Source organism: Apodemus sylvaticus, chromosome 1, assembly GCF_947179515.1.
Source record: "Apodemus sylvaticus chromosome 1, mApoSyl1.1, whole genome shotgun sequence".
In the NCBI taxonomy this organism is placed as follows: Eukaryota; Metazoa; Chordata; class Mammalia; order Rodentia; family Muridae; genus Apodemus; species Apodemus sylvaticus.
Window position 1 is genome coordinate 94,299,901 of NC_067472.1, and position 23,741 is coordinate 94,323,641.

Sequence of the window (23,741 nt, forward strand, 5' to 3'; positions counted from 1 at the left end):
TCCTGCCTCCGATCCACATCCACCCACCTTCTACCTGTGGTCCGCATTCCTCTTCTCCCTGCCTCCGGTCCACATCTACCCTATCTCTGCTTCTGTATCCTTCTGTCTCAGCTGCCTTCTCATTCCACCATGCAGTCCCACTTCGGGACATTTCAGGTAGGTACAGAGGGCCAGCTGTGCCATCAGCACATGTTTATGGTAGATGGGTAGTCACAAACTAGAGCCGGGCATCTGATGTGACACTGTTGTTCTTGGAATTGAAAGATGGGAGCCTTTGTCCATGTCCCCTCAGACAGTTACTTTGTTGCTCTGGGCCCCCATCCCTGTAGTAGAGACACAAAATAACAGAGATAGTAGTTACTACACTAATGTTTAGCATGTGCAATACCTGGTTCTGTGTCTCACAAATACTGACTTGTATAATCTCAATAGCACTGTCGGATGTGGATACTGTGAACCTTCATTTTTTCCAGGTAAACAGACAGAGGCACAGAACAGTTAAGTCATTTTCTCAAAATCACAGAGCTGGTAAGTGGCAGAGACAAACATGGAATCTAATCTCTGCTTATATACTCTGTGCTTAAGAGAAATAATTACTGCATGTGAAATGCCAAAGTAACCCTTTGATGAATGCGATCTAATATAGAACTGCTAGAACAAACAGGTGGCCATCTTTCTGGGTGGAGGGGTGTGTGGCTCAGAGGCACTCCTTGTTAGCAGGACCTGGAGGCATGCTGGTGCCATGTTAGTGTCATCCTGGAGTTTCTAGAAGCAGATGGAAAACAGCTGGGCTGGACAGTCTCCACGGGTCGCTACTGCCGGGGTCCTGACATCTGGGAGAGGCTCACAAGCTGGCATGCCTCCGGGTCCTATGGTCTCCTGTAGACTGGTGACATGGTGTTGCTTTAGTCTGATACTCTTGAAGCATGTGCTCAGCAGTTGTTGGGGTCGGAGAGAAGTGTGTTTTTTATTAATACAAGCCGAACTGTTTTCTTTATGTTGTTTAAGCTGTAAGATGCACCAGCTGTAACATCTGGGGTGATTCAGCATAGTGCTTTCATGCACGCGTGCCTGTCACTCACAACTGCTGGCGTCAGCCGCCTGTTAGCCTGAGATAATGGAGGGGACACCGATGCCCATGAAGGGTTCCTTCTCTACAGATAAGCACATGCTCCACTGCTTCTTGGTCTTCATGACACCGGCCAGTTGTCACTGTTAGGTACAAGCTGCTGACAATTGATGCAGGACTGGTGACCTAGTCTGCAGTCACTTGGCAAAACTTTTATCCACAAACTGAGATTAAAAACAATATTCAACTGAGGTAGAGCTGGAGTCAGTGAGAAGCTCCCATTTTCTATTTCAAAGCTTTTACTCCAGGACGCCATCTTGTACAGAGGTGAGAGGGATGCCAGGTGTGGGGTTGGCCCTGTACAGGGCACAGCGTGCATAGTGCACAGGTCTAGTGTTAAACCACAGTGTGGATGGTGTCATCCCAAGCTTTAGATGAGATCTTTCCTTTCCTTTCCTTTCCTTTCCTTTCCTTTCCTTTCCTTTCCTTTCCTTTCCTTTCCTTTCCTTTCCTTTCCTTTCCTTTCCTTTCCTTTCCTTTCCTTTCCTTCCCTTCCCTTCCCTTCCCTTCCCTTCCCTTCCCTTCCCTTCCCTTCCCTTCCCTTCCCTTCCCTTCCCTTCCCTTTCCTTTTTCTTTCTTCCTTCCTTTCTTTTTTTTTTTTAGACCAGATCTCATGTAGCCCAGGCTATCTTCATATTTACTATGTAGCCAAGGCTGACCTTCACCTTCTGAGCTTCTTGCCTCCACCTCCTGAGTGCCAGAGATTGAGCCCAGAGGTTTGTGTGTGCTAGGCTAGCACTCTGCCAACTGAGATACACGCCTCGCCTCCTCTGGAGTTTAACAAGACAACCAAACACTGGAGTTTCCCTTCTGTACTGACAGTTTTACTTTATCCATTAACTCGGCGCTGATACTCTGTTGATTCCTGGCATTGGCCTGAGTCTGATCGGGGTGATAGAGCTGTGAAGAGAAGAAAGACTGCAAACCAGATTAGCTTTCAGAAGCTCTGCATTCTCTCAGGATGGATTCTCCTCTTTCCTGTGAGGTGCAGGGGATCTTTGGAAAAGTGTCCCAGAGGAAGGAGATGTGTTCCAGGCAGGCTCTTCTCTCTGGCCATGGGACTGTCTGAGGAGGCTATGACCGAGGAAGCCACCTCTGTGAAGGAACACTTGCCTATCTCCTTATTGCTCTGGGAATTGCATTAAGGAAATGAGGTAAGCCTGGCAGGATGTGCACTAGGTGGGTGTATCAGTTTCCAAGGGCTTCCTTGGAAATAAAGTACTGAAGAGTGGGTGGCCTAAGACAACAGGAATTTATTCTTTGAAGTGTGGAGGCGAGAAGTTTGAAATCAAGGTGCCAGTGGTACTGGCGTCCCACTAAAGGCAACAGGGAAGAAACTCTCTTGCTCCTTTTTTGGTGTCTGGTGGGAACATTTGTCATTCTTGACTTATAGATGTGTCACTGTGGTTTCCATCAGCATCTTCTGATGCTTCCTGTATGAATGTCTGAATCCCTGTTTTCTCTTCTTATGAATACATAGTCACAGGAACAGGGCCAACCATATTCCAAAAGGATGTCTCTATAATTAATCACATTTCTTGTGGAGGGTAAATTTGCAGATAAGGGCACAAGTCTGGGTGGATATGAATTTAGAGGGATGCTTTTTAACCTAGTACAGAAATCCACATGGGTTCCCAGTTCCCAAACTATCCCCACTTTGATGTTCCTAGGAGATGCTCTGAGAGTCACTACCTGTCTATGATCCGGAATTGACTTCTCTGTTTCCTTTGGACACCGGAGTTGCAAGACGCTGAGCCAACTTCTTGACTTCTGTTGAGTTTGACCTAACCAATTAAAGACTCCTGAAATGTCTCTGGATACCCTTGTTTGCTCTCTGTTGCCGTGATAAACACCATTACCAAAAGCAACCTCCGGAAGGAAAGTGTTTATTTCAGTTTACTGGGCTTCATGATCCATCTTTGAGGGAAATCAGGGCAGTAGCTTGAACAGGACTAGAAGCAGAAACCATAAAGGAATTCTGCTTACTGGCTCGATTTCTGGATCACCCGCTTCCTTACACAGTACAGTTCTACCTGTCCAGGAAATGGTACTCCCCACAGTTGACTGTGCCCTCCTATCCTGGCTGTCAATCAAGGCATTCTCTTACAGACATGGCCACAGGACAGTCTGATCTCAGCCATCCCTCAGTTAAAGTTCCCTCTTCCTAAGCAGCTTTAGGTCACTCAAGCGCAGGGGCCTGACTTTAGCCTGGAAGGCGATGTGTCACCTGGTCTCCTTACTTCCTCTTTGGCCACTTTGGCTCATTTACTCATTCTGCAGATAGTCTTACCAGTTGTGTGAAAGGGAGTGACAATGGAGCTTTTGTGTTAGTGTCTGTCACAGATCAAGGAAATAGACACAGGGCTGTGCAATGCATACCTTATAGTCAGTAGTAAATGCTGTGAGGGTCAGAACGAGCCATGGGAACTCATTCTTACCTCAGAGGGAGTGCTTGGAAGCAGAGGAGAGACTGTGTCAGAGTTGTCACAATCCACACACCGCCTTCCCTGTGCTATAAGGAGACTTGGCAGCCTCTAGGGTCCCAGATACCTTCATCATTAGCTGGGATGAAAACTTCACTAGGTCTCACCTGAGCTTTGTGGACCAGGGAGAATCTAAAACCTGTCTGGGAATACAGCAGGTACTGCATAAATGCTTGTATATACCTAGGGTAATGGAAACAGAACAGCTCCAACAGGGTAGAGTACCTGGAAAGAGTGGGTTCTTACCCAGACCAGCACTGGAAATGCTTTCTCCACTGTGTCCACTTTCTGTGTAGGACTTGAAAGCCTCTTATGGCAGAGCTGGGGACATCTTCTCTAATATATCCAGAGCTACAGACGCTGCCACTGAATGTCAGAGCCAGGCACCCAACTCCATTTGTTAGACATTGTAGAATGACCAGCTTTCTCCAATATGAACAGAGTAGGTTGACAGGCCAGCATCCGTTGGCAAGCAGAGCCCAGAGACATCGCTTGCAGTTGCATACACCTGGAGAGCTGCCTGCTCTTGGGTTCCATAACTGAGGTCTGCAGTGGGGATTGAGCTGGTAGAAAACCTGTTCCTGGCAAGTGTTTGCACTGCATCCAATCCACTGCATTCTTGAATTAAAAGTTATAACGGCTGCCAGAGGGAGGGCCTGGGTGCTGAGCACCTTGGCTGGCATGAATGATGGTGTCTGTCAGAGTACAGTCAAGTCTGTCCCTGTCCCAACACCAGCAACCAGTGCTCCTTCAAGGACCCCAAATCATGTCTTTCCACCTGGAAGCCCTGTTTTGACTCTTAATGCCTCCAGATTTCTTAGCCTGTGTGGGTCTTGATCCTCACTTCTTCAATGGTAATAATGACACACACACTGTTGGGCTATTATTGATAGGATTCCAAAGGGCAGAGGCAGAGGCCTGCTCTAGGCCTGGCTTGCCTCTCCCTCAATAAGGCCTCTTCAGAGGAGCACACTTAGATAAGCCGCTGCAGGGAATCAGCCACACTGACTGCCACACAGCAGCTGAGACAGCTCCAGTTCCCCAACTCAGCTCCAGGCTAACCTCCATGAAATAGGGACCTGTGGACAAAACATCTGAGTGTATTCCAAGGGAGTGATCCAAATATAATTGTGTTCCTTGTCTGCGGGTGATTGGCCTTGCAACACCCCAGTCCCCAGGACAGCAGAACCCAAGGATGTTCCTCCCTTATATGACTGTCACATTTGCATGGAACCCACACAGGTCTCCGTGTTTGCTTTAGCTCATCTCTGCCTCTCCTCTCTGATCCCTTGTAAATGCTGCGGGAACAGTCGCACTGCTGTGTTGTTCAGGGAGTAGCAACAGGAAAGCCAGCGTGTGTTCGGTGTGGGCACCGTTTCTTTTCGATTAATCTTTCAATCCCTCCTTGGTGGAATTGGGAGCCGGGGATCATGTCATCAGCTGTTCCTTAACTACACGAAAGGTCTCCAGACACTGTATGCTAAAGCTGTCCAGTGACCGTCTAAGGCCTCCTAAATCTGTGGGTCACAGGCTTCTCTTCCTGCCTGATTCCCTGTTCTGTTCCCACAGAGCACCTGCTGCTGGCAGTCACAGATTGGGCCTGCCACAGAGGACTTATGGAGACCCGAGCCTTGACAACTCTTGCCCCTCCCCCATCTCTCTGCACCCCTCCCCCATCATGGTCGTTGTTTACTCAAAACCCAGTGGCTCCTTTGAGGGGCTGAGCTGAGGCAAAGAGGAGCAGACAGAGGATGTAGCTGTCTCTGGCGGGAATGGAGCCGCTGCCATCGCTGGTGGGAGTCAGTGGAGGCTGTTCCCAGAACGCATGCCAGATGAACCTGGCCTGAGAGGAAAGAGGCTTCCAGGTGAGACCAGGGCAGGGTCGGGGTAGATCACCCGCCAGAAAACTGTTCCCTGGAGCTGGCTTATTCTTTTGTGGTTATGAAGGGCTGTGTTGGGTCCAGTGCACAGGGAGAATGGCTGTTAATGTCCAATGACTACAGACTCAGATGGGCAGTGCCAGGAGTGGCTCCTTCTTGTGCTGAACATTCTCCAGTGCTCCTGGGGATGCTTCTGTTAGTTTCTAGAAGTTAAATGGAGTTCTGGGCCACATCTGTGGACTTGCAATCAGGGCCATGGCAGGTGACCTTGGCACCTAGCAAGGAGCAACAGAAGAAGGTGGCATTTAGAGGAATGATCGGAAGGGTCTGGGAGGAGGCTGGTCTAGGTTAAATTCAACCAAGTATGTAAAGCACAGAGCTATGCCCAGGCTGGAATCTGGGATCTCACAGCCATCCATCCTGCAAGTCCAATGGAGGAAGCACCAGCTTTGTAACTTAGTGGCTCCAGAACACAGGGACTAACAGGGCTGGGAGACAGGCAGGCCATGACGCTGAGGGAATGGGTGTTTAACCCAGGAGGCTCCAGGTTCTATGAAGAAGGCTGAAGAATTGTATTGAGGCCATAACATTAGGTCTAGCTTCTGGCTAAGTGAAAGCTGGTTAATGGGAAGGAGCACTGGGAATTACTCTATCCTTATGTTACCAGAGTTGGTAGGGTCAGAGCTTGGACTCTGATATCCTTATCAAGACAGGGTAGTCCATGTACCTTCAGTAGGCCAACTGAACAGACAAGTCACAGTGGAAGGCAGTTATTCACTGTGGCTACATTGGCAATAGAAACCAAGTGGTCCCTTACCCCAACCCCCAAGTCCATCCTCTGGATCCTGACTGAAGGTTTGGGTTTAAATAGAAGGCATTGGGAATGCATGGCGAAGCAGTCCAAGTTAGAGTGTTCCTGCCTGCCATCACTGAAGCTCCTGTCTCTCCTGCAAGGTGGCCCAATCAAATGTGTGTGAAATCTCTTTGTGGAGACCAGTTGGCACAAGGCCTTTTGCTTCCCTTTGCATGAGACCCCTGGGAAAATTTCCCTTTCTTAGGATCCAGTAATATGATGGCCAAAGAGAAGGGCACAGGATGTCCCTTGAATGTCTTCATTCCTGTCAGAATGCTGCAATTCAGTGTGTCATCTCCTGTGTGCTTGCTCCTGTGTGAAGCGTACAGGGAGGGGACATGCCATGCCCTCATAGCCACCAGGAGACAGGGCTGGGATCACAGTACTAGTTGCCATTAGGATGACTTCATTTACAGCACAGCCTTTGGATGCAGACACTCCCCTGACCCTGTGCTCAGCCCTGAGAGCACTGTGCTGGCCTCATTGTTAACACTGGTGGAGATATTTTTACCCCCAAATGATACATGATCTCAGGACTGGACAAAACATGAACTGTGGGGACTGGGGCTTTCTGGCTGCCAGAATAGCTCTAGGCTCACTGAGAGAGCCTGCCCCAAGGGACTGATAGAGAGAGTGACAGAGTGTCACCTGACATCCTCCGCTGGCCTCTGTACACCTGTATATGGATACAAGCACACATACATGCATATGCAAGTACATTACATACACCAAAGGCAATACTACCTCATCTCATACCAAGCAGAAAACCGTGGCGTACAGCTTCTGAAAAACTGCATCCCAAGGTTGCAGGGTTGACTTCTGACTTCCATATGCATGTACATGCAAGAGCACATGTACCTGCCTCAGATGTGCACACGAACACACACACACACACACACACACTCTGTATCTGTTCCATTGCTTCTAGATGACCTCAGACCCTGGAAAGCCTCTAGTGGGAGGAAGGGGTGGAACATGGAATTCTATTTGCTTGTGTTTTTCTTTCAGGAGGAGGGTGGAGAACACTTTGTACTGTAACACACCTCCGATGCATGCCATAAAAGGGGTGAAATAAACCAGGTTTGGCTCACATATAGACAACTTTATTTAGTTTATTTTTTCCTTGGAGGGAAGCACAGAGATTGAGCTGACCCACTGAAGAAAAAGCTATATATATATATATATATATATATATATATATATATATATATATATATATATATATATATATATGGGATGATCTCATTATAGTATTTGGGGGGAAGTGTGTGTGTGTGTTTGCACGTGTGTGCCAGCGCATGTGCGCATGCACGCACGCACGCACGCACGCACGCACGCGCGTACGTGTATACGTGTAGGTGCAAGTCCATGCATGTATATGTAGGCCAGAAGCTGATGTTAGGTGTCTTCCTCAGTCACCCCACACCTTAGTTTTGGAGGCAGGATTTCTCTGTGAACCTGGAGCTCCGAGGCTCAGCTTCGCTGGCTGGACAGTGAGCCCCAGTGGCGTTTCTGTCCCTCCCTCCAGGATGGGGATTAGACATGAGCCACCACACTTATTACAAGATCAATTTTGCTTGGGCTCAGGAGTATCCTGAGGTTGGCAGCTACTGTCTTGGATCTCATAGATCCATGACACTTCCCTCCAGAAGGTTCCGCTGAGCTGAACTCCAAACTGCCTCCTTCCATGTGCTTGGGGCTGAGCTGGCTTGTGCACTAAGTGTGTTGAACACGTGGAATCTGAGGGCTGGGGAACTTCAGGAATGCTTTGTTTTGTGCTGAGAGGGGGAACATGTAGGAGAAGGAGAGTGAAATAAGGAAGAGGGGTGGCAGGTGGAGGTCAGACAGACAGACAGACAGACAGGTTTGCTTCAGCACCCTGTGAGGGGCTTAGATGCTTCTCAGACTTAAGTCTTTTAAAGGCTTGTTTGTACGTATTGCTTCCTGAGCATTGTTTCCCCCCACACTCCCTGCTGTCCCTTTCTGAAGCCCTCTCTTTTCCCATCAGTCCTTTTTGTCCCTCTCTACAGTGTCATTTCTACTTTCTCATCATAGATGCAGACATTATTTTATTTAAAACCTAGGAGCCACAAATGAGAGAAAGCCTAAGTCTCTCTGAGATTGATTCACTTAATTTGATTATCTCCAGTCCCATCCATTCTCCTGAGAATGATGTAACTTTGGTCTTTATAGCTAAAATTCCATCGTGTATACAAGCCACGTTTTGCTTATCCATTTCTCTGATGTCGGGCACCTAGGTCTGTTCTGAGTCTTACAAAGACTGGACAAGACCTCCCCACGTCCAACATACAAAAAAAGAAGAAGAAAATCAACATGATCAATTAGTGGCCACCTTGCTTTTCCTCTGAGCTCTAGGAACACAGAGAAAGGAGTCTGGGGCCCAAGACTAGCAGCTGTCAACATGGTCTAGACACAGCCGCCTGTGTCCTGAGATGGGCAGGGATGCTCTGTGTGTACCACCTGACCTCTTGTCTCCTGGATACTGGGATCTCTGGGAAGTCACTAGTTACTGCCTTTAAGTAAACAGAATGAAAGCTTGCCTTTGCAGCAGCCTCCGCTGCTGAGTGGTGGAGGCCTCCTGCTCTTCTGACTGCCTCCTGTGGCAGAGTGGGATGCTGGGAAGGTTGGATTTTTGTGGATTCGGATCAAGTTTTTGTGGGCCCTGGGCTTGTGTTTCTCAGCATGTCTTCATTCCTCTCAAGTCTGTCTTTGTAGACTAGGTCCTCCCAAAGGGAAAAGGAGGGGGCATAGGACTCGGGGTTCTGCTGAGTTACCAGGGTTGTAACTGAAACAGTTCAAGAATGTGGCCACTAGGAACCAGCACTTGGCCATTAGTGACCTGCTACCTATGGGAGTGGCTGGGGACAGAAAAGCTGGCCAGAGGAAACATGATCAGAGGATACTCAAGAACCAAGGTGACCTTTGCTCCTACTAAATCCCAGACAAGAAGCAGATCTGCCTTTCCATTTAGATGGGATCAGAGTCTTAAAGAGACCAGAGCAGCAATATGTGTATCACTGGGAACAAATTTAGAGACAGACCCTTCTTAGGACACTAACACTATTAATTAGGATCCAGTTCAGCATGTATTTGTTGTTCACTCTATGAGTCCTGGAACTTAGCCACCTGTGGCTGGCTTGTCTGTCTCACTGTCGTGGAGTCTAGGCTCTTTTGAATGTGTTGACATCATTTTTCACATTAGCCCTCAATGCTATGGACCAAAATGGCTGTTGTAGCTCCAGCCATTGCATGTGCATTCCAACATGAAGGGAAAAGATTGTAGGAGAGGCACATGCCCTTTTCCTCTATAGACAATTCTAGTATGTTATAGCTACCTTTAAGGGAGGCAAGGAGTTGTCTCCCCCCACCCCTCAGGCAGCCATGTACCCAACTATAATTTGGATATTTTGCCAATTAGGCAGTTCATACAAAGCAGAGATTCCTTAGCTTAGAGCAGGGTCATGTCCTCACTAAACCCCTCATAAACTGAAAATAATCTGGAAAAGTGCAATGGCAAACCAACATGCCAAACCCATAGAACATCATAGCATAACCCAGACTATTGGACATGTTCTCTGAATGCTTTTTACACTGGCCGCAGCTGAACAGAGGCATCCAACACACAACCTCTTCTGTAGTAAACATGTTGAATATATGATGTAATTAACTGACTACTTACACTGCAAAGCATGATGAGCTCTCTGTATCACAAATATGAAAATGATCATAGTTTGAATTATGGGACTAAGGAGTTGACAGAGCAGGTGAGAGTGCTGTGTAGGCATGAGGACCTGAGCTCCAGCCCACGGCACTCACAGAAATGCCAGGCATGGCTGCACCATGTCTGTGGGCTCCACGATGTTGTGAGGTCGGGACGCCCACTGCGGCTTGCTCATCACCAGCCTAGCTCCGAGTTCAGTGAGAGACCCTGCCTCAAAGCACTGAGGTAGAGAGAGATGGAGCAGGGTGTTTGATGTCCTCCATTGGGCTCTGTGGGTGTACATGGGCAGTACACTCACCATACCCACATATGCTCACCACACACACACACACACACACACACACACACACACACACACACCACTTGAAATAGGGTCTTTCCTGAATGTCTATGACCTATGTACTATCAAAAATTTTGAAACTTATAAAGTCATGAGCTGGAGACATGTGTACATTACTATGATCAGTAGCTTGCACAAAGTATCCATTGTCCATCAGGATGTGGGCATGCTTAGCAAGGAAGATGTGCATGTGTGTATACAGTCCTGTCATCAGCATCAGGATCTATGGGATGAGTTTACAAAGGCGACTGTGGGCATCAGGCTTTTAACATACAGACATGGAATTGGTCAAGGTGAACAAGTAATCAATGGCTCATATGCCCACACATGCACTTACATTCATATTGCATTTGGATGTCCAAAGTCCTCATGGATGGAGGATGGGATGTGATTACACACTGGGTGGGACAGCTCTGCAGGGCCTCCTCCAGGCCAGTGCAGAAGGTCTGACTGTTGAAGTAGAGTCTTTAAATGTGGAAACCCATAAGGTCCAGACCCCAGTAGGTCTGGGTACCATGGCAGTAGAGGCTTTGGATAGTGTCTGGAACTTAGCAGGTCACAGCAAATCCTGACACAGGGTCACTGGGGCAAGTAAACATGTGCTAGATGTTTGCCCTTGTGTTTGGTACCTTCCCAGTGACATTAGAGAGATGCTTGCTGTGACCTGGAGTGACAGGGCCTGCCTCCACTTGCTGGTTGGCTGTCTGTAGCCCTCCAGGGCATGCCAAACAGGACTGAGTAGGAACAAGCTTGATAGAGCATCAGTGTGCACTCTCTTTCACAGCTGAGCCCCTCAGACCCTTGGGAATTCAGAACAATGGCTCAAGACCGGCTTTATTTGGGTACCTATTAGCCACTCTGTTATACAACAACCAGAAAGGAGGAGGCAGGCAGTTCTAGGGTCTGGGAAGAAAAAAGGAAAAGTTCAGCCCTGACTTCCCTCTGTTATGATGAAGTCCCAGTCCCTCTCCATCACTGATGGGCAGGGGCCCGGGATCAGTGCCTGGAGCCCTGGCTGGCTCATCTCTGCTGAGCAGCACGGTGATCCAAGCAGCATGAAGGACTGGAGGGAGTGTGGAGAATCGGGACTTGGAGTCATGTGGTTCCAGGTGCACGAGCAGAGCTCTGAGCGTGTAGATTTTTGTGTCACCTGCTACCTGTGCTTCTTAACTCTTTCCAAATGATGCTTGCCATCTGTGGATTGTAGAGAAGAGACAAATTTGGTCATTTTGAATCCTGAGATCTGGGAAAATTCCAGAAGCTGGGAAAGAGCCCTGGGCCTTGCACACTGAGTAGCCCCTGCTGAGAAGAACCACCTGAAGCATTGTCCCCTGGGCCTCATTTGCTGCTACAGGCTTTGAAGTACCTGCATCACTTACTGTCTAGAGGCATTGACTGAGACTGTAATTGTACAAAGCAGACAGGAATAGGTTAGTGCTGTCCCTGTTCTCAGCAGCAGATCCAGGGACAGGGAAGAACTGGCCCTGCCCTATGGATGATGAGATGGTGTGTATACCCTAGAGCCCTGCTCCAGCAGCAGTGTGGCTCTTACCCCAGCTACTCCCAGGCCAAGGGCTATCTCAGTGTTCTCCTCGAGTCTCAGCTAGACCTCCTGAGTTCTTCCACATAGATATCAGGATTCTCATGTAGTGGATCAGTTTGAGACAATGAAAGCCAAGCTACCTTTGTGTTCAAACTGTGTAGTCAGGCTGTCTCCCTCCCTGGGAGTCACTAAATGACAAAGACAAAAGTGAAACACCTCTCTGTCTGTCTGTCTACCCATCTTCTTCCACATCCATCTATCCATCCATCCACCCATCTGTCTATCCATCCACTCACCAACCTCACTGACCTGACAACCTAGCCTAACACATGCCCATAGTTTCCCAGCTCCCCTTCCTTCCCCCATTCCACTTTCCAACCTATCCTTGTTAGTCCTGAAGTCCTTTCTAGTGTCTACCCCATAACTGGCTCTCCAAGGAAATTATACATCAGAGAGGATCCTAGGATAAGTCACTGATCAACCTTTGGGGAAGGTTGGGAATAAGTGAGTTTGCATGCTAAATCTAGAGGATTGGGGCTTTGGTTGCTGGATAATGCCAGATAGCATGGCTGGTCTTCAACTGAACTCAAACACGATTGTGGGTTCATTGACTGGACAGTGGGCTATCTAACCTTTCAAAGCATAGAAGTGGCAGGCTCTGGCTTACACAGGCCAGCTCTGGAGATGGACTATATGTTTAAAGAGGGGGAGCCCCAGAGACTGGCACACAGTGGTCTCAGAGGGCTGGAGTTGAGTCTGAGACTGGACATGGAAGTGAGACATGGAGTTATTGAAGAGTCGGAGGCAGTGGGATGTAATGTCTGAGGGAAAGGAAGTGGAAAAGTTTGGGGGCCCAAGGCCTGGCCACACCGGGGCTATGGAAGTGGAGTTGATGCTTATTAGAGTAGAGGGATGTCAGCCAATTCTCTATGTAACCGACGTGGAAAACAGAGGGATCTAAGGAAGGCTCACTTTGGATCCACCGTCTTCCTGGGGTGGGAAGACTCGTGTGTGAGGCTGACGCTTAGGAATGGCATCTGCCCTGACAGATGGCTGGGGAGCTAGGGAGAAGGAGACCCAACACTGCTGGCTTGCTAATATCTGCAGCCAGGGTCTCACTCAGACATGCAGGGCCTGTGCTTCCTGAGGTACCCTTATTTGCGACCTCTGGGACTCGAGCCTTCCCTAGGGCACTACATCTCAGCAAGCAGCTCAGGACTGGACATCATTTCAATACCCCTTGGTAGCCAGCCTCTGACCATCGTGTTCCCCCATAAGTGGCTATCCCCAAAAGGATCATATGTACTCTAGTTCCAGAAGCCTCTTCTGATGGAAAATGTCTCCTCATAGAGGCTGCTTAATCCTGTGGGGATTGTGTGTCCCAGTCTTGGAGCAGTGACCACTCCCAATAAGGTGACTTTCTCTAAGGAGGGCCTGGGGCAAGCTGGGACTTCAAAGAGGGTAGACGGTGGGAACTCATGCATCGTCTGTGGTCATCATGTATGATATACACTGTTACACCTGGCTGTGTGTACACATGTAGTTCACATGGCCATGTGTACACATGAGATTCACATGGCTTTGTGTACACATGTGGTTTGGAATCTCTGGCAATGGCTCGGACTGTCTGTACCTAGGAGACCACAGGGAAGGAGCTACTCTCCCCTGAGGTCCTGATCTGTACTTCTGTCTTTCCCCCAAGGCCAGGGCTGGTTGTAGCTGTGACTTCCCTATCTCAGTGCTACATTCCTCTCTGAGAGAATATTATGGGAAGCACTGTGGGATGCTATCTTGAGCAGGGATAAACTTGACCTCATGTCTTGGCTCTGGAGTCTACTGTCATAGGAAGCTGAGCAAGTTGCACGAATTCTCTGCATCCCATCTTTAGCATCTGTGAAATAGGATACCATCCCCATGCCTTAGGATACCATCCCCATGCCTTAGGATACCATCCCATGCCTTAGGATACCATCCCCATGCCTTTCAATTTGCGAGTGGATAAAGATAACCCTACCATAGGACTGATGCTCAGTAAATTGCAGTAGAACTCTGTGACTAAAGTTTAAAAGGAGGGTAGCACAGTAAGCCTGAGCCACAGGTTTGCTCTTCTGAGCGCCATGACCAACTGCAAGTTGCTCAGACTCTTGGAACCTGTTTCTTCATCTGCACCAACAGCCAACTAACAGCCTTTTTTTGTCACCCCAGGCTTGTCCTGATGTGCCTAGCTCACAGAACACACCTGGCTACTCTCTCTGTGGGCTAAAGGTTACCTTCAGTCCATTACAATATACTGTATATCCCTGAGGATGACAAGTGGGAGCCTAAGTCAGACCCCCCCTACCACCACCACACACAATCCATACGGGTCCTGGCTCCCATCCATGGGAGCACTGCTCCTATCCATGGGAGCACTGAGCTGCCATCCTCTGTCTCTTCCCAGCCATGGATCTTCAAGGCTGGTGAAGAAGCCACGTGCTCTAGCTCCAGGGCCTACAAGTCAATTGTGATTAAATCAACAGGGCAGAGGCCTAGGGTGGGATCCTAATTATTCTAGATTGATTGGATTGGGCCTGTCTAGAGGAAGAGGTTAGAAACTCATTATAAATTGCCTTCCATGTTGGAGGAAAGGCAGGTATTACTAGAAGCTTCCAGAGCTAGAAGCAGCAAATGAGGAATCAGCAATGGCTGGTGTGATGGTTTGTATATGTTGGGCCCAGGGAGTAGCATTATTAAAGGATGTGGCCCTGTTGGAGTAGGTGTGACCTTGTTGAAGTAGGTGTGGCCTTGTTGGAATAGGTGTGTCCTTGTTGGAGTAGGTGTGTCACTGTGGGTGTGGGCTTTACAAACATCTTTCTAGCTGCCTAAAAGCCAGCATTCCACTAGCAGCCTTCAGGTGAAGATGTAGAACTCTCAGCTCCTCCTGCTCCATGCCTACCTGAGTGCTGCCATATGCCTCTCCTTGATGATAATGGACTGAACCTCTGACCCTGTAAGCCAGCCCCAACTAAATGTTGCTCTTGTAAGAGTTGCCTTGGCCATGGTATCTGTTCACAACACTAAAACACTAACTAAGACAGCTGCTCACCCCATGGGTTGCTGTGGGGGAAGCACCTGTCCTGTTCTGGTGTGTGAACTCATCTAGAACCTCACTTTCCAGGTGAAAAACCCGACAGGAAGGGACAAAAGTTGGTTGGATTGATGCCAGGCTCCCCTACTACCTGTTCCCTGTCACATGTCACCTGCTGCCCATACGTGGCCTCTGCCTACAACCCTCATCTTCTATCCCACCCTCTGCCTCTTGCCCTGCATTCTATTACTCTGCCTACTCACACTCCTGCCCCACAGGCCTCCACCCTGACCCATGTTCCCATCCCCCACTGCCTTACCCCACCAGCCTTTACCTCCCCCCATGTCACACAACACACACCCTTGAGCCACCCCTCCACCCTGCCTCATGCAAACTCCTGCCTCTGCCGCATGCCCTTTGCCTTTGCCTGGCCCAGCCCCATGGCCCTGAGAGAGTGGGCTTTAGCAGCCTTGGGGAGGGGTGTCAGTTGCAGGGAAGGCTCCTTCCCAGTGATGAGGGGGACAGGGACAGGGTAGCAGAGAGGAACGTCCCTGACTTACCCCTGAACTGCTTTGTAGAGGTACCCACCATCTTCACCACACTCCTGCATCTTTAGTCGGCCAGGAAGGTGGGCACAGAACTGTGGGCTGATGTTTCTGAGTAGAAGATCCTAGTGTGAAGGAAGCCAATATGGCAAGCACTTAAGCCACCAGTTCTACCTAACACAGACAGTCCCTGTAGAGGATGTTCATGCACCAGCCCACCGTCATCACAGGTCATATTGGTGGGACTTAAAAGTTTCCTGAGGCCATGGCTTTGGAGCATGCGGGGCATCATGACCCTTTGGGCGGAGCTCTGTAAATAACAGGGTCAGAGGGGCAGGAAATCTGATGAGCAGGGACTAGCATTAATAGAGTACGTACCCCTCAGACCTGATTGCACTCACTGGTGCTCTCTGTGTTCAGAGCAGCTCAGTAAAGATGCGGGACTTACTGTCCCTCCATGGTACCATGGGAAGGCCATCAGATGCTAAGTGATGTAGAAAGGCGTCAAAGATACATGCCTGCAGGGTTGTTCTGAGAACAGGAGCTGTTCCCATGGTGGTGGGGCTGTGGTTTGAGGGCTAACTCGGGAAGAACCTCTAATGTCCAACTGATGGCTTGAGACTTGGCCCTTGGAAAACCTTAGGAGGAGAGGTTACAAATAGGAAGGGGAGGTCTGTGGTTTAGATGTGGTTTAGAAAGGCCACCCCAGCAGCAGGCAGAAGACAGCTGAGAAGGATGGGCTAGGGGTAGCCAGGCCTACTGGGAGAAACTGAAAGCAAGCCAATGAAATGGCTCAGCCAGTAAAGGCTTTGAAAGCCTGGAGACCCACATGAAGGTGGGAGACAATGGACTCTACATAGCTTTTCTTCTGACCTCTGCACATCAGGCACGTATACACAGCAATAAAAACTTTTAAATAAGCAGAGTATCAGAGCAAGCCCAAGCCTCCCTTCAGCTCAGTGGACACTTCGAATCTCACAATGCAGGCACAGATAAAACAAAACAAACCACCAAGGGCCCCTTGGGCAAGCTATTGTCCTAGCACCAAGGAGGTAGGAGTTGCAAGTTCCCATAGCAACAAGGGAGCGGAAACAATTATCCCCACACCTTCCTGGGGCTCTTTGCCAAGGTGACAAGGACACAGTCTCAGCCTTTGAGAAGTGACTTGCTAAGGAGACAAAATGGACTATTTCTATCTTGGAAATATTGATGGGGGCGAGAGGGTTTTGAGAACTACAAAATTGGACTATAACAATGTAGTCCAAACCATTTAGTTTTCAGAAAAGAAATGTTGAGATGCAGGGAGGTTAATGCCCTTGTCTAAGATGTTCTATCTGCCAGGAGCTGGGCTGCACATACCAGACTCTTCCTCCTCCTCCTCCTCCTCCTCCTCCTCCTCCTCCTCCTCCTCCTCCTCCCCCTCCCCCCTTCCCCCTCCTCCTCCTCCTCCTCCTCCTCCTCCTCCTCCTCTTCCTCACTACTCACTGTCTTTTTCCCTTTCCCCATGATTGGTGCTAGAAATGCAGGTGCCTTCCCTCCTGAAAGACGCTGCATCCCACTTTTGTGGAAAGCAATTTCTGGTTTCTGTTACTGGCTCCTTTGTGGCCTAAGGGATGGATGCCCTACCTTCATGTTGGTTCCATGTTTTGACAGTAGCTTCCCACGCCTTGAGACTGGGGTTTGCTTTGCTTTTGTTTCCTCAGACCTGGTCACAGCCTCTCTTTCTATCTTCAGCCATTGCTATTGATGACCAGTAAATAAATAGGAGCATTTGAGATGGAACCATAGAAGGCAGAGAGGGAGCGTGGACTCTGTCAGTCACAGCCTTCCACGGAGACAGCTCTCTCACAAAGCTATGTCTGGTTGGTGGGTCCTAACTATCCTTGTATACCCAGCCTTGGTGAAGTTGATATTAGCACAGTGGAGGGGCTCAGCGCCTGGGGAGCATTTAGTGAGAACTTGCATCTCATAGAACTTGCACCCTGGCCACTCATCTGTGCCTTGTGATAGACATCCTGTTCCATCTTATCCAGTTGCCTTCCAGACTCAAGCCATGGCTCTGGGGATGGTGACAGAGAGATGGTTATGTACCACAGTGACCTTGGCCCGAGGGCCCCAGAGGTCAAGGTAACATACTGGGTTTAATTTTCATCTCTCTGCTCTCTCCTTCATCAGCCTGGATGTGCTGGCTCTTCTTGTATCAACTTGACACACAAATTATCTGAAGGGAGGGAACCTCAATTGAGAAAATGAGATCCAACTGTGGGGAATTTTCTTAGTCATTGATGGAGGAGGGCCCAGCCCATTGTGAATGGGGCTTATCCTGTGCTGGTGGTCCTCAGTTCTATAAGGAAGCATGCTGAGCAAGTCATGGGAACCAAGACAGTGAACAGCATTCCTCCATGGTTTCTGCATCAGCTCCTGCCTCCTGCCCTTTTTGAGTTCCTGACTTGCTTCAATGTTGAACAGCAATACAGTAGTATAAGCCAAATAAACCCTTTTCTCTCCAACTTGCATTTTGGTCATGAGTTTCATTGCAGCATTTGAGACCCTAACTAAAACACTGAACCAGTTATTCCAACTCCCCAAGCTTCTCTTTCCCCATCTTCAAAACAAAGTCATGAGAACTCTAGCCTGGGAAGGAGGGGTTGAGAATGAACAGGTTGGCCTCATGTCTGGCACATATGCAGTAACTGGTGGGCATCATTGTTAGATTCTTTTTGTTTGTTTGTTTGTTTGTTTGTTTTGGATTTTTTTTTTGAGACAGGGTTTCTCTGTATAGCCCTAGCTGTCCTGGAACTCACTCTGTAGAGCAGGATGGCCTCGAACTCAGAAATCCGCCTGCCTCTGCCTCCCAGAGTGCTGGGATTACAGGCGTGCGCCACCACCGCCCGGCTCCATTGTTAGATTCTTATATCACATGAATATCAGATTTAACTTGGCCGCAGAACTGGGCTAATAACCCATGCTGCATTGTGGTGGCCGAGTCCTATTGCTCAAGGTACACTGTGCACAGATCTGCAGCAAACAGATCTGTCAGATCCTTATGGAGTTCTGGATTCTGAGATTATCAGAACACCTGGGGGCAGCTTGTAAAGCTCTGTTTATGGGTTATATTAACCCACCCAAACCCCTAAACTCCCACAGAGTCTGATCACAGGTCTGGGGTGTGGTCCTGGATCCGCATTTTACTAGAATACTGCAGTGATTCTATTTCAGGAAGTCCCAGGTTACAGAGGCACAGTGTCATGAGCTGCCTCCTCTGGCCTGGCCAGCCCAGGCTACTTCTGTTTAATCACCAATGTCTTGATCTGACTCCTATCTTCCTGGGGCAGCCCTGGAGACACAGGGAAGAATCCCTTATCTTTGGCCCCCCATCTAGACACCAGACAGAGCTGTAAACTCTGCTGTTTATAAAATACCATTGCCTGTCTCCTGGTGACCACAGTTTTAAGCTCCTGAAGTGTGGGGAAATAAAGGACTTGTGTTCTGAGTTACTTGTCAACCTCTCTTGAAGGTTTCACAAGGCTCCTATGGTGAGCAGGACATGTAGTTCTTATGGGGATCAGCACAGTGGCCATTTGCCATGATGTCTGACCCTTGTGGGCAGTGTGTTTTTTATGCGAAGCAAGAGCATAGATTCTCCTCATAGATTCTTCCTTCACTATGGGAAGTGGTGGACAGACCTTGGGAATGCTGGGGCATTGTGGAACATCTGAGGAACCCGACGGCAATGGTAACTCATCCTATTGATGGTTCTTTCTTTCCTTAAAATTCTGCCTTGAATGGCTGGGGCATGGTCATGCAAACCTGCCATCCCAGCTCTAAGGAGGTGGAGACAAGAGATCAAGAGGGAGATTGAGGCCAATTGTGACATCATGTCTAAAGGAAAAAAAGAAAAAGAAAAAACTGCCTTGAAGTTCAACTTCATGGTGGCTATTCTGTCCTTGTCTTCCAAAGCAGTGACTCCCTGGTGTGAAAGTGAATGAGTCAGACAAACTATTTTTTTAGCTCTTCTCTTGCTCTGGGTGCCATTGAATTCCCTGAGCCAACAATCATCTTGACCTCTTGCCTCCCTCCTACTCCTAAGTGCTGGAATTATAGGCATGTGCCACCACACCCAGTTTATATGGTGCTGGACACTGAAGTCAGTCAGGGACTTGTGTATGTTAGCACTATGCCAGTTGAGCCATGTCCCAAATCCAGTATATTATCTTTTCTTTGGTGAGTCATCATTCATTCTAGCTGGGGTCGGAGTGGCATGTTGGGATTGGTGGGAGCGGTTTCTCGGTTTTAATTATTATGTCTAAAGACAAGGAGTTGTGAAAGGTTCTAGCTGGCTTCTTTAAAAAAAAACAGAATCTCACTCTTCTTATGTTTTTTAATTTATGTATATAAGTGTGTTATCTGCATGCGTACCTGTGTGCAAGAAAAGGGCATCAGATCCCATGATAGTCATTGGGAGCCAGAGGGAGGAAGGCCAAAATCATTATTGGCTTAGGGAATTCGAGGGTAGCCTGAGCTACAGAGGAGCATGTGTCAAAAAAAAAAAAAAAAAATGGAGTCATCTTGATCTAAACCTAATTATATATGGGAATAAGAAGTTTTAGTTGAGAATATTTCTCCATAAGATTGGCATGTATGGAGCCAGGCAGTGGTGACACACACTTGTAATCCCAGCACTCTGGGAGGCAGAGGCAGGTGGATTTCTGAGTTCGAGGCCAGCCTGGTCTACAGAGTGAGTTCCAGGACAGCCAGGGCTACACAGAGGAACCCTGTATCGAAAAAAGCAAAAAAGCAATAATAATAATAATAATAATAAAATAAAAAGACTGGCATGTATGTGGAAGCCTATAGGGCGTTTTCTTGATTAATGATGATGTGGAAGGGCTCATCCACTGTGGGGATGCCATCTCTGAGCAGGCCGTGCTGGATGCTATAGGAAAGCAGACAGAGGAAGCTGTGAGGAGCCAGCCGGTGACCAGTGTGCCCCGAGGACTTCTGCTGCAGTTCCTGCCTGGAGTTCCCGCCCTGACCTTGGTCAGTGATGGATTGTGACTTGAGAATTATAAGCTGAAATAAACCGTTTCTCCTCGAGTTGCTTTTGGTCATGTTGCTTTATTACAGCAGCGTAACTAACAGACAGCTGGCTTCTTGCCCTTTCCCTGTTTGAGTTCATGCAGCCACTCAGCCCAGGGCAGGAAGACTCAGGTCCTTCCTCTGTAAATCCCCTTTGGGAACACCCCATAGGTACCCCCAGAAGAATGTTCCAGTCTCTTGGGTGATTTGTGATGGTTGGCTTTAATTGGATACAAAATTGGATACATTCTAGAATTATTTGGGATGAGAGTCTGGAAATCAGATTTGTCTGTGGGCATGTCTAGGGGGATCGCCTTAATTGTGTTAATTGATATGAGAAGACCATGTCAGTAGGCATGGGGGTCCATGTGCAGAGGAAGATGGGCATTGCAGGCAGGCACGAATTCTTTCCTCTCTGCTCTTAACTGAGGTGTGATGACTGCTTCAACTTCCTGCCACCTTGACTTAACCACGGTGAGAGACTGTAACCTGGAATTGCAGGTTACAATAAAACCTTTCTCCTCTAGGTTGCTTTGACAGGGTATTTTATCACAGCAAAAAGGAAACTAAAACACAATTCTAAATCCAGTATATGTGAATGGAGATTAACACAAGGACGTTCCTTGCCTGTAAAATCCAGATAACCAGAGAACCTGGATTGTGGAGCTGTTGGGTTGAGTTTAGCAAGCACAACACCTATGGTGCCTTGAACACAGCCCAGTGTGTGCCCAAAGTAATCTATGGTCTTAGTATGTCAGGTTTTTCCCTGTCCAGGTTCCATAGAAGTTTGGTAAGTGTGGGTAGCTAGAGGGAGAACACAGGTTGACAGACAGGCTTGTTTAGTATTACCTGGAAATCATTGTGTGTTTCTAGACAGGGAAGAAGTAGGGCTTGACACTGTGTGGGGACATACTACTTACTGCATAGCAAATACGTTGGGATTTTATATACCACTCCTAAGTGCTCCAGGAGCAGAGCTGGAGGAAGCATTGGGTAGACTGAGAAGTGTATGTGAGCAGCGAGTGTCTATTGCTGCAAGGTCTCAGGGGTCAAAACAGAACTTTGTATGCAATGGTCTCCAGCTACATATAGCGGGAGGAGCAGGCTTGGCAGAAAACTTGGGAGGGCAGAGCCAGGAGGTAGGCCACTGCTGCAATACCAGCACACAGCATGGGTGTGTTAGAGGAAATCAGAGGATCAAGTTGGCAGGAAGTTCTGGCAGGGCAACCGTGGGACTCAGACGGGCAAGCAGTCATCTTGGCCTGACTCTGGCAGTTGATCCCAGCATCAGGCTAGGCAGTGCAGGGCTCTACCTCCTGAGAACAAGTGGGTGTGAGCTTGGGAACTGACACTTGGAAAGTAGCCCATGGGAATGAGAGCCAGGCCTGGGACACTGGGGCTTGTCCTCACTGAATCACAGAGGCAGCGGTGGAAGGAAGAGGCAGAGGTTGCACCTAAATTTTTCTATGTCCCCAAGTCAGGGTGTTTCTGATGGATAAACTGAGGCTCCTCTGAGCTAGAGAGCTTACTGGAGTGCCCAAGATGCTCAGGGGCACTAGATACCAGGAAGCCTGCTTTTTCCCATGAGACCATAGTGCCCTGGTCTAGTACCTGCTCACCTTCCTTCTTCTTTGTTATATAAAAAGCCTACACTGTGGACTGAGAGTTGCACAGAGATTCCACGGGACATTTGAAGGGATCCTGTAGAGCTCTCCACTCAGTCTTAACTTAATGAGGAGGAAATGGCCATTCAGAGATGGTGACAGGCTCTTCTGAGGTCACTCAGTAAGACTGTAGTAAACTTGGGCCGACCCGATCCAGTCAACCCTGCTGCCCCCCTGCCTCCTGCCTCTACAACATCTATTCATTTTTCATCCCTGGGCAGACTCAGCTTGGCACTGCTGCCTAGGGAACATCAGCAGAATCAGACATTTCGAGGCTGCTAGTATCCTGAAGGACAAGATTCACAGGGCTGGGCTGTGTTACAAATGAACATTTCAGCAGCATTGAGACTCCATCGAGATACCATAAGGTTGGCGCAGGCTCCAGCTGTCTTCTAGGTAGGATGAGGGAAGCACGGGCGTAGAGGATGTCCTCGGCCTTCGATGGGACTCTGGTCTATCTCCTGGTTGGCTGGGTGTCTCAGGAACTGTGCCATAGCCATGGTTGCACCTGCAGCACAACCACAAACTCCAGCAGGGAGTTGGCATTCAGCAAGTGTTTGGTGAATGACTGATTGACATATTGTAGAATCAAACTCTCTCTCTCTCTTTGGTGAGATCTGGCAGTTTTCATGGTTGTCATCTGTCTTTATAAACAGCTACTTCTCTTGGGAACCCTCAGCTTGGGGATGGAAGCCCCCGCTCCTGTTTGTTAGTACTGACTTATTGTGTCCAAGAGCCATTTTGCTCACAAGGTTGCCAACTTCCAGACTTTGGCTTCTCTTCCTATGTGAGTGCTCTTGGGCAAGTCACTTGACCCTTCTGGCTTTAGTTTTTCCTAAAATAAGGGCAAAGGGGACGAATGAAGTGCCACACAGCACAGACTCCACTACAGGACTTAAGCTGTCATTCCCCAAAGGACTTGGGAGAGGCCTGGCCCCCTTCCATCTCCAGGCAAGCTTAAGCAGGCTGTGGCTGCCTGCCCACTGTTCTTTGTTTAGGAACACAAAGGAGCAGCAAGATAATGAGGCAGAAAGGAGAGGAGTCCACAATGCACCAGGCCAAGCCTATTGGGTAACAGTTGCATTCTCTTGCCTTCACCCAGAACTTAGTTATTTAAAGTGCAGGAGGGAAGCCAGAATCATCTGCTCAGTGTGCACTGATAGGGTTTATAAATAGCTGGGGATACTGTGGGAGGCAGCGTAGAAGGACCCGGATGCCCACAGTAAGCCTTGACTCAGTGCTGTGGGGCACGGCTTGTGTGTTATCTTGGGGTATTTTGTTTCTCTCTCTGGTGACTCTTCAGGAAATCCGTGTGTCCCAGCTCCAGAGGAACAGCACTGTGGCCTCTGAACAGGCTTCGGTATCATTGGCTTTGGTAATGATGACAGCATTTGGAGACCAACACATTTATTTGGG

The 23,741-nt window shown here is 48.6% G+C and overlaps 1 protein-coding gene and 1 long non-coding RNA gene across 2 annotated transcripts in view; both read left to right on the forward strand.

Moving 5' to 3' along the window:
- Galnt18 (polypeptide N-acetylgalactosaminyltransferase 18) overlaps nt 1-23,741 on the forward strand; it is a 304,421-nt gene that overhangs the window by 64,343 nt on the left and 216,337 nt on the right. The gene's annotated exons all lie outside the window — the stretch shown is intronic.
- LOC127697844 (uncharacterized) lies at nt 1,237-2,930 on the forward strand. Its single transcript, XR_007980543.1, has 3 exons — nt 1,237-1,396; nt 2,121-2,283; nt 2,800-2,930. It is a non-coding gene; the product is annotated as an uncharacterized LOC127697844 (long non-coding RNA).